The sequence below is a fragment of the Silurus meridionalis genome, chromosome 20 (genome assembly GCF_014805685.1).
Source record: "Silurus meridionalis isolate SWU-2019-XX chromosome 20, ASM1480568v1, whole genome shotgun sequence".
Taxonomy (NCBI): domain Eukaryota; kingdom Metazoa; phylum Chordata; class Actinopteri; order Siluriformes; family Siluridae; genus Silurus; species Silurus meridionalis.
The window spans coordinates 7,766,418-7,774,753 of NC_060903.1; positions in this window are offsets into that span (position 1 = coordinate 7,766,418).

An 8,336-nucleotide genomic window follows, 5' to 3' on the forward strand; every position below is an offset into this window, starting at 1 on the left:
GAAAAGTATTAATTTCAGGTACATTTAGAACAGATAAATTTGTTAAATCATAACAATCATGCGATTAATCACGATTAAATTTGTTTATCTATTGACAGCCCTAATATTAATATAATGTGAGATAGAGTTAACAACGTGACACTAAAACAGATAGTAGTAATGCCTACAAGTCAGAGCCCAAACTTATTTATTTTAACTTAAATAAAAAAGTATAGTCAGTACTTCAACTTTTACAAGAGTCTTTAAAACTATCTGTACTTCTACTTAAGTGAAGGCTGTGTGTACATTTGCCACCTCTGCAGTCTGTGGCAGTGTTTCATTTATTCAGTATCACATCAGCAAAGTGTTATATTGCTTTTTTCTATAAGCAAGAAATTAATAATGAGTAACTGACATTTTCAGACATGATATTCCAAATATTGTTTATGTTTGCTCCGCTAGCAAATATAGATCTTAACAAAGCCACACTCATTTAATAGCATGTTGGCTAGCTGGCTAGCTAGGTCTGATTGATTTGTACATTCCCGTTAAAGGTGCTTCAGGTGGAAATAGAGTTCATCTAACTAACGTTCTTGTTATATTCCTTAAATAATAATGTCTGATAATGTCACAACTCTACAATTTCAAAATATCAAGTGGGATTTAAGGTGGCAAACACAGACAAGCACCCTGGCGAGGTTTATTAAATGTAAACACCAATTGAACCCCTCTCGACCAATCAGATTAGTGGACCGGAACTAAATGTTATATATGATTAAAAGTCACCTCGAAGTATGAAAGGTTGGCTAGAGATTGATAGTGTAGACTGAATAATCAGCTCTGTAAAACAGTGCTCAATTTATTAAAACAGAACCAATTAAACAGTTATATTGAGCCCCTTAGATAATATTTGATCCCTTTCATGACAAATTAAGTCTGAGTAGCTGAAGGGTCACTTTGTAACTACATAATAAATGAACGTTATATCAAAAAGCCAGTGGTATTCTTACATTTTAGAAAATTCTCTTCACTCAGTGAGAAATGTTTGGTTGTCTAAAAGCAACATTTTGGGGAACATGTTTAAAATCTCTTGAGATTTTTATGTTCGATGAACTGTAGAAGCTGCAATACAGGCCTTTTTAATACAGTCTTTCTATATGGCTTTTTGTGTCATGAGCCAATTGGAATTAGGAGATTTTGCCAACTGCTATATAGAGACTCTGTGTATTAAAATAAGAAAAACCTGTAATTCTTTTTTTCTCTTTCTTTCTCTCTCACCAATCTTGCTGTGTAATGTCTTGTAAGCAGTTGGTAGCACACTCAAATATTTCTAGCACATAAAGTCTAAAAAGCACAAACCTCTGTGTTCTTGGAACTTTTTTCCCTTCTTGCTTTTGCTGCACCAGACCTTTTTTAAATCTATGTTTATAATATGTATAATTACCTGTATTAGAAATGACAAAAAAATAATAAAATCTATATTCAACAAAATGCTTTGTATGTACAAAAAAAGAAAGCTCACATGTGTGTTTGTCTCTGTGTGTGTGTGTGTGTGTGTGTGTGTAAATTCATATTTAACATTGCAGCCTGTGTCAAATCCATGGGAGTCTTGGATACTTCATATGCACCAGTGTGTCCTGCTCTAATCCTGTAAGGGGATTATGGGTAAATGTTAAAGTATTGACTGCTCAGTGACCTTCTAACTACCCTGTCACCCCCTCCCTATCCCCTCAAAGACCTCTTTCTCCGTTTCAATACAGGCGTTTACTCATTTCACACTATTTCAGCATACTTCTAACATCAATGAAACCATCCTGCTTACTTTGGAGGATGCAAATGAATTAGTTTAATAGACTTTAAGGCAGTGCAAATTAGTTAGCAGATGGTTGGTGCAAAGTCATGACAATGCCTTGTTACACATCCTGAGAGCTCATCCTCTAGGCAGAAATAAGTGACACACATAAATAGTGCTGATACCACTTTTTCCTTTCAAATTGGTGATGCTGCTCCCTACAAAAAATGGGAATTACTCAAGTGCTGATTCTGCTCTGTAGGATAAGAAACATTGGCGTTTGTCCTCTATCGAATATAAGAATAGCTGAAGGCTATGTTTTTCATTGAGGATAAAATTATTTCAAATTGTTGTATTGTTCTCTACCAAGGACAGGAACAGCTCAAGAAGACACTATATTGTTGATGAGAAGTCAACACAGACCGTATAATCTCAAATGTGGTAGTTCAATGGATACGATGTTTGATTTCTGATGGGAAGGTCATGGGTTTAAATCTCAGCCACTGAAGCGGCCACTTCTGGGTCCCTGAGCAAGGCCCTTAACCCTTAGTTACTCAGCTGTACAACTGAAATAGCTGTAAGTCGCTCTGGATAAGAGCGTCTGCCAAATACCAAAAATATAAAATGTAAATATGCAAAACAAAACAGTGAAACAGTTCAATCTGATGATGGTTAGAAAATGCACAGTTTTCACAATTTTTTTCTCTATAATTTGGTCCAAATATCCAAATAATACTTAAAGTCTTGGTTTTGTATCTAACATGGACTAAAAAGGCTTCCTGCAGTTTTTGCTTCAGTTTCTTTTAGGGTTTACTTGGAACTAGATTGAGACCATCTTACTTAGATGAGTACTCTTGGGTTAAATGTTTGTTGAGATTGTTCATTTTACACCTGCCTAAAAAGTTTAAAGGGATTAAACACTGTGTGTAAACGGGAATGCACTGACTCCTCTAGCCTTAGCGGTCAGCAGGAAAGCATTCCTATGTGAGAACGTTTTGTTCAGCATCTTGTTACTCAGCACCAAGGCAATATCTCACAGGAGGACCATCATGTTGTGTGGAGTTTGCAGATGATCCATGCTTTTCAAAAGTTTTGACTAGATCATTGCACTTTGTAGTGGCAATCGGTTCACCAAAACCCCATGCAGAGACAATGCTACTGCATACTATATATCTGGAATCTTCAAATGGCACCCTGCCAAACTGAGGGGGAGAGAGAGAGAGAGAGAGAGAGAGAGAGATCTCCAGACACAACCCATCCTCCAACACACTCCAGTACAATCACATTAAAATTATGCAGGATCTGAAAAAAAAAAAAGTAGCAAATACTGTCTTATCATAAAGTGATATACTGCATATATGTACTGCATATATACATATATACCATATATACTGCAGTGTGTGTGTGTTCATAGGTGACAAAAAAAACATTGACATGTAAGCAGCCAGAAAACACAGATAAGCATGGTGAAAAAACCTGGTTTACATGTATGGAAGAGAACGCAGTATGTGCGTGTGTGATTTCGTCTAGTAGCAGCTTAGTTCACATTCACCTCTAATAATCTGCAGCAATTTCTTTAGATTGCAGGACCAAAACCAAAACCTATTTTTCCTTGTAAATAATTTATGGAAATTATCTGATGATCATCAAAAAACCCTGGTGTGATGTTATCAGATGTAAGGTAGTTAAAGTAGTAAAGTAGTACGTGAGCATAATGAGATATAATTTTGTATTGCCTCCATATTTAGATATTCATAACGATGTGACCCCCAGCTTCGTGCTGGTTTTTGATTTGCCCACACGTGCTGAACGTTGGTGGATTCACGGGATTAAAATGAATCTTAATTTAAACTGGGGGGAGGATGCAAAATGAACTGCTACCAAAAGCAAATCCCTTTTATTGCATACTATGTATTGTTACATTCAAGTTAAGTGGCTTTTTTTTTTCCATGTCCAGTATAGCTGCTGCTCTAGATTGAAAAAGATTGAAGAAGATGAGAGCTGTTAAACGCATTTTCTACCAGAAGTGACCGTTAAGAAGTGATTTTCATTCATGAATGGCAGAGTGCTTTTATCCACTCTTCTTCTCACAGTTAAAACTGTTAAAACATTGTGCACAATGCTCCTGTACAGCTATGGTTTGACATATAGCTGTTTGTGTACATTAAGGGAATACATTGCATGCTATAACTATAATATCAGCAGTAATATATTCTCTATTTTTCTAGCAACACTAGCGAACAGATGATCATTTACTGCATTCTATCCATTGCTGTAAATAAATATGAAATTTTGTGCTCTATACGTAGTGCAATATATAACAACGTTTTGTGATATAGAGTCTTCTTGAATCAAATCAAATGCAAAATGACAAATGCAATGTAATATCATTTCTCCCTTAATGTTAAAGTACTCCATTTGTAGGAGCTGACGATTAAGGTTTAGGGGTATATATGAGGGGTTTATGTGTTCAAATGTGCAAAGTTTTCCATTTCTGGGGGTTTAAGGGGAGTTGAAAGATGACATCAGACCCATACAGTAATTTTTCCCTCAGAGAATTTGGCCTCATGCCAAATCTAATTAATAACCTTTGAAATACATCGTTTAGGGTAGACCGAGAACGAGATGCTACTCGCTGATTCTGCAAGAACAACATTGTTTATGATGGCCTGTATTTTAACATAATGAACAAATTTTCCAATTGCATGCAAAAATCTGCATAAGTGGAACGCACATAGGAATGTCTGACTGAAAACGTATCGTAATTTCAGTGCTCTGCTGGGTTTAGAGGGGGTAGATGTTTAGAGGGGGTGGTAAGTGGAAGTGTTTTTTTTTTACCCAGCTACAGTGATGGTGTTTGGGACAGAAAACCTGCCTTTTCATATACGTTAACAAACCCATTATCCAATTCGAATCAAGAAGCCTTTTGTTATCATTCTAACCATATACAGTAAAAAGTAACAATGTTCCCCCAAGACCAAAGTGCTACATAAGACAAAATAACACAAGGTAACACTACAACAATCTAACTGCGGCACGACATAAAGAGCACATGTGCGACATTTAGTGCAAAGAAACACATAAGATAGCGAGGCAGTAGACACAGTGACATTGCAGCACTGACCAATATAGAAGATTTGTTTTAGTGCAAAAGTCCATATATGATAATAAAGACTGCAGAGATTGGAAGCAATGAAGTACAAATACGTTATTACTGTACTTAAGCAGATGTTTCTTATATTAGTACTTTACTATAAATTCTTTTTTTACTATTTATTGCCTTATTTTTCTGACAACTTTTTACTTTCACTCATTACATTTTTTACACAAATATCTGTACTTTCTACTTCTTACATTTTCAAACCAGACTCGTTACTTCAATTTTAATCTTTTTGGTGAGGTTATATTTTTTCTCTTTATTGCGTGCCGTTATCAGCGGGATACATTCCATAGATAACAAAACTAGAAATTCAATTATATCAATATATTAATATGATGTGAGGTCCAGTTACAGTCGTGACAAAAACAGGTAGTAGTAACGGCTTCTTTTTACTTAAGTACATGTCAGAGCCCAAACTTCTTTACATTATCTTGAGTGAAAAGTGTAGTCAGTACTTTAACCAAAGTCTTTTAAAACATGACTATTTGTACTTCTACTTGAGTGAAGGATGTGTGTACTTTTCCCCTCTCTGAAATCCTGTGCATGTAACACTGAATTGTTTAAGCAGCAATTTAAGCAAAACAGCTGTATTATACAAACCGTTAATGAATTTGTTCTTTTTTGTGTGTGTCAGTTCACTCCCTTTGTATTAAGCTCCAGCAATTCAGTGATCTGCCTTTACAAAATGATCCCTTTATGTTCAGTCCCTTGCTTGTCTTATTATTTGTGAGGATTTTTCCTTCATAAGAGAGGTGATAGCTTAGTGGTTAAGGCTATGGGTTACTGATCTGAAGGCTGAGGTTCAAACTCCTGTCCCAGCACTGCCATTCTTAGGCCTTTGAGGAATGCCCTTAACCCCCCTCTCTGCTGCAGGTGGGTTGTATCGTGTCTGACCCTTTGCTCTGACCCCAGGTTTTCTAACAAATCAGAATGTGCAAAGAAAGATTTGCAGTGTGCTGTAATGTACATGTGACAAGCAAAGTCTCTTACTTATTCTAACTAAATAGGATCACCATTTTCAAGGTTCTAGCTGTCATATTTCAATGAAATGGATAAAGCAGATATTTATTTACTGCTTTATTCTGATCAGTTGACAAATATCTGGCTCTTTTCACAGGAACCACCTCCCAACAATTTGTTTGGTGGATTGCCTAATCTAAATTGTTCCTAAGTGCGAACACATGTGCATAGTCCTTGCTGTATTTGGTTTTATGAACTGTAAAAAAAAAAGCTGCTACATTATATGGTCAAATGTATTGGGACACCTGACTGTTATCGCAAAGCTGAAGGCACACAATTGTATTGGGTGTGTTTGGATGTTAAAGCATAAAAATTTTCCCTTTACTTAAACTATGAGACCCAAACCTGTTCCAACATGACAAGCTCCCTGTGCACAAAGAAAACTCCATGAAGATATGCTCTGCATGGGTTGGAGAGGAAGATCTCCTGCTACAGAGTTTTGACCTCAACCCTATTAAACACCTTTGGGATGATTTGGAATGCTGACTGCACCCCAGGCCTCTTCACCTCACCTACATTAGTACCTGCCTTTACTAACTACATTATGTCTGAATGAGCACAAATCTCCACAAGCACAACCCAAAAACTAGTGGAACATCTTGCCAGAGCAAATTTGGACTAAATGTGGAACACGATGCTTCAAAAGCACATACCATACTTATGACCAGGTGTGTACAAACTTGGTAATATAGGGAATATTGGGTAGTGGCTGCTTAATGGTTAAGGCCCTTTGTTACTGATGTTACAGAAGGTCTAATTTAGACTGTTTGGCTGTTGAGCAAGACCCTTAACCCTCTCTGCTCCAGGGCTGCCTTGTCAGTGCTGACAATTTTATAACAAGCTGAATTATATGAAGAAAACATTTTCACTGTGCTGTGATGCATATCAGTAAATTAATTATTTATATTTCTCTATTTTGTATTCGCTCCATTATTGATTATTGTGCTATAACAGCACTTCCTGTTGTGGTTTAATTCTTACATAAGGGTGAGCTTCAAGGTAAGTCAGCAATGCGCTCAGCTTATCGTCAGAGGTACAGGTTTATGGCTAGTGTGAGCAGTTGTAGACAATGTGCAATATTTGATTATAAATTATGTATAATACAATAACTGATATATGTTAGTATTGCTAACTGCTTTTTTTCTGCTCCATTTCACTCCTTTATACTCCTTTTTATCCATTTCTGCTCCATTTCACTCTTTCATTCTCTTTTTTGACCCTTTACCGCTTTCTAGTTTCTGGCTTTTTACTAAATGTTACACCCTAAAGAATAGAGCACCAAATTCAGTATTAAATGAAATGTATAACAGAAAACAATTATGGTGTATACATTATAGGGTATAAATTAATCCAATATGTAACCTTCTGTTTTATATCTCAAATGTGATGTAGATTTTTTTCATGACACCCAGATGAACGTTTTTAAAGTGCTGATATAGATGACCTCTTTTTGTTACTGTGTGTGCAAGAAGAATAAATGCTATGGCTCGTTGAATGCTATATTTTCACTGAAACAGCACTAATATAGTAATACTGCAGCAGGCCACTAGAGGACAGTGTCTCAGGCTTAGTCACAGCTTGCCTGTTTTACCTAGTAACAGATACAGGTCATAGGGCTCTGCAGGTCCACTCATCAGCAGAGTATCTCTCAACTTAAAGGAACAAGATCTCATACATTTCAGCAAATCCTAGTGAAATGTACAGAAAGAAGGCACCGAGTAGAAAGAAGGATGCACGGCAAAAAAATAGTAAAGAGACATAATGGTGCATAGTGGTCTTTTAGTTGTTTTGGGGGGTTCTCTGCATTCCCAAGCTTGTCCTTTCTATGATTGCTCAGTATGAGTGATCAAGTCAAGTGCATGCATCCACGCATTGCAAAATTGAACAGATTAGTATTTCTGAATGTATTTTTCAGGTAAACACATGAATTCTCTCTCTCTCTCTCTCTCTCTCTCTCTCTCGCACTCTTTCTCTGGTGTATCTCTAAACAATGCCACAGCAGATAAGACCTTTTGCCATTGTGATCCAACTGGGAGAACCAGGAATTCTGGGTCACTATGGTAAGGTGTGTGTGTTTGTGTGCACATATTTTACATGTACCTTTTTGTTATGTATTTATGAGATGTTTTCGGATGGTACGATGACATGCACAATCTTCACAAGAAAGTTGGATGGATGTGTGCATGTGTGCTTTTGGAGAATTGGTCTTTGCTCAATTAAGGCTGGTACACTTCAAAGCAATACATCGAAAAGCGTATCCATCTTTGAAATCCTCTGCCACCCCGTCTTCTATCTGACCTCAAATCTCACCTATGAGCGGTTTATGACTTCATGATCATCTTGCTGATTTTGTGGTTCCTTTGACTAATCCTGTTCATTTTGTTA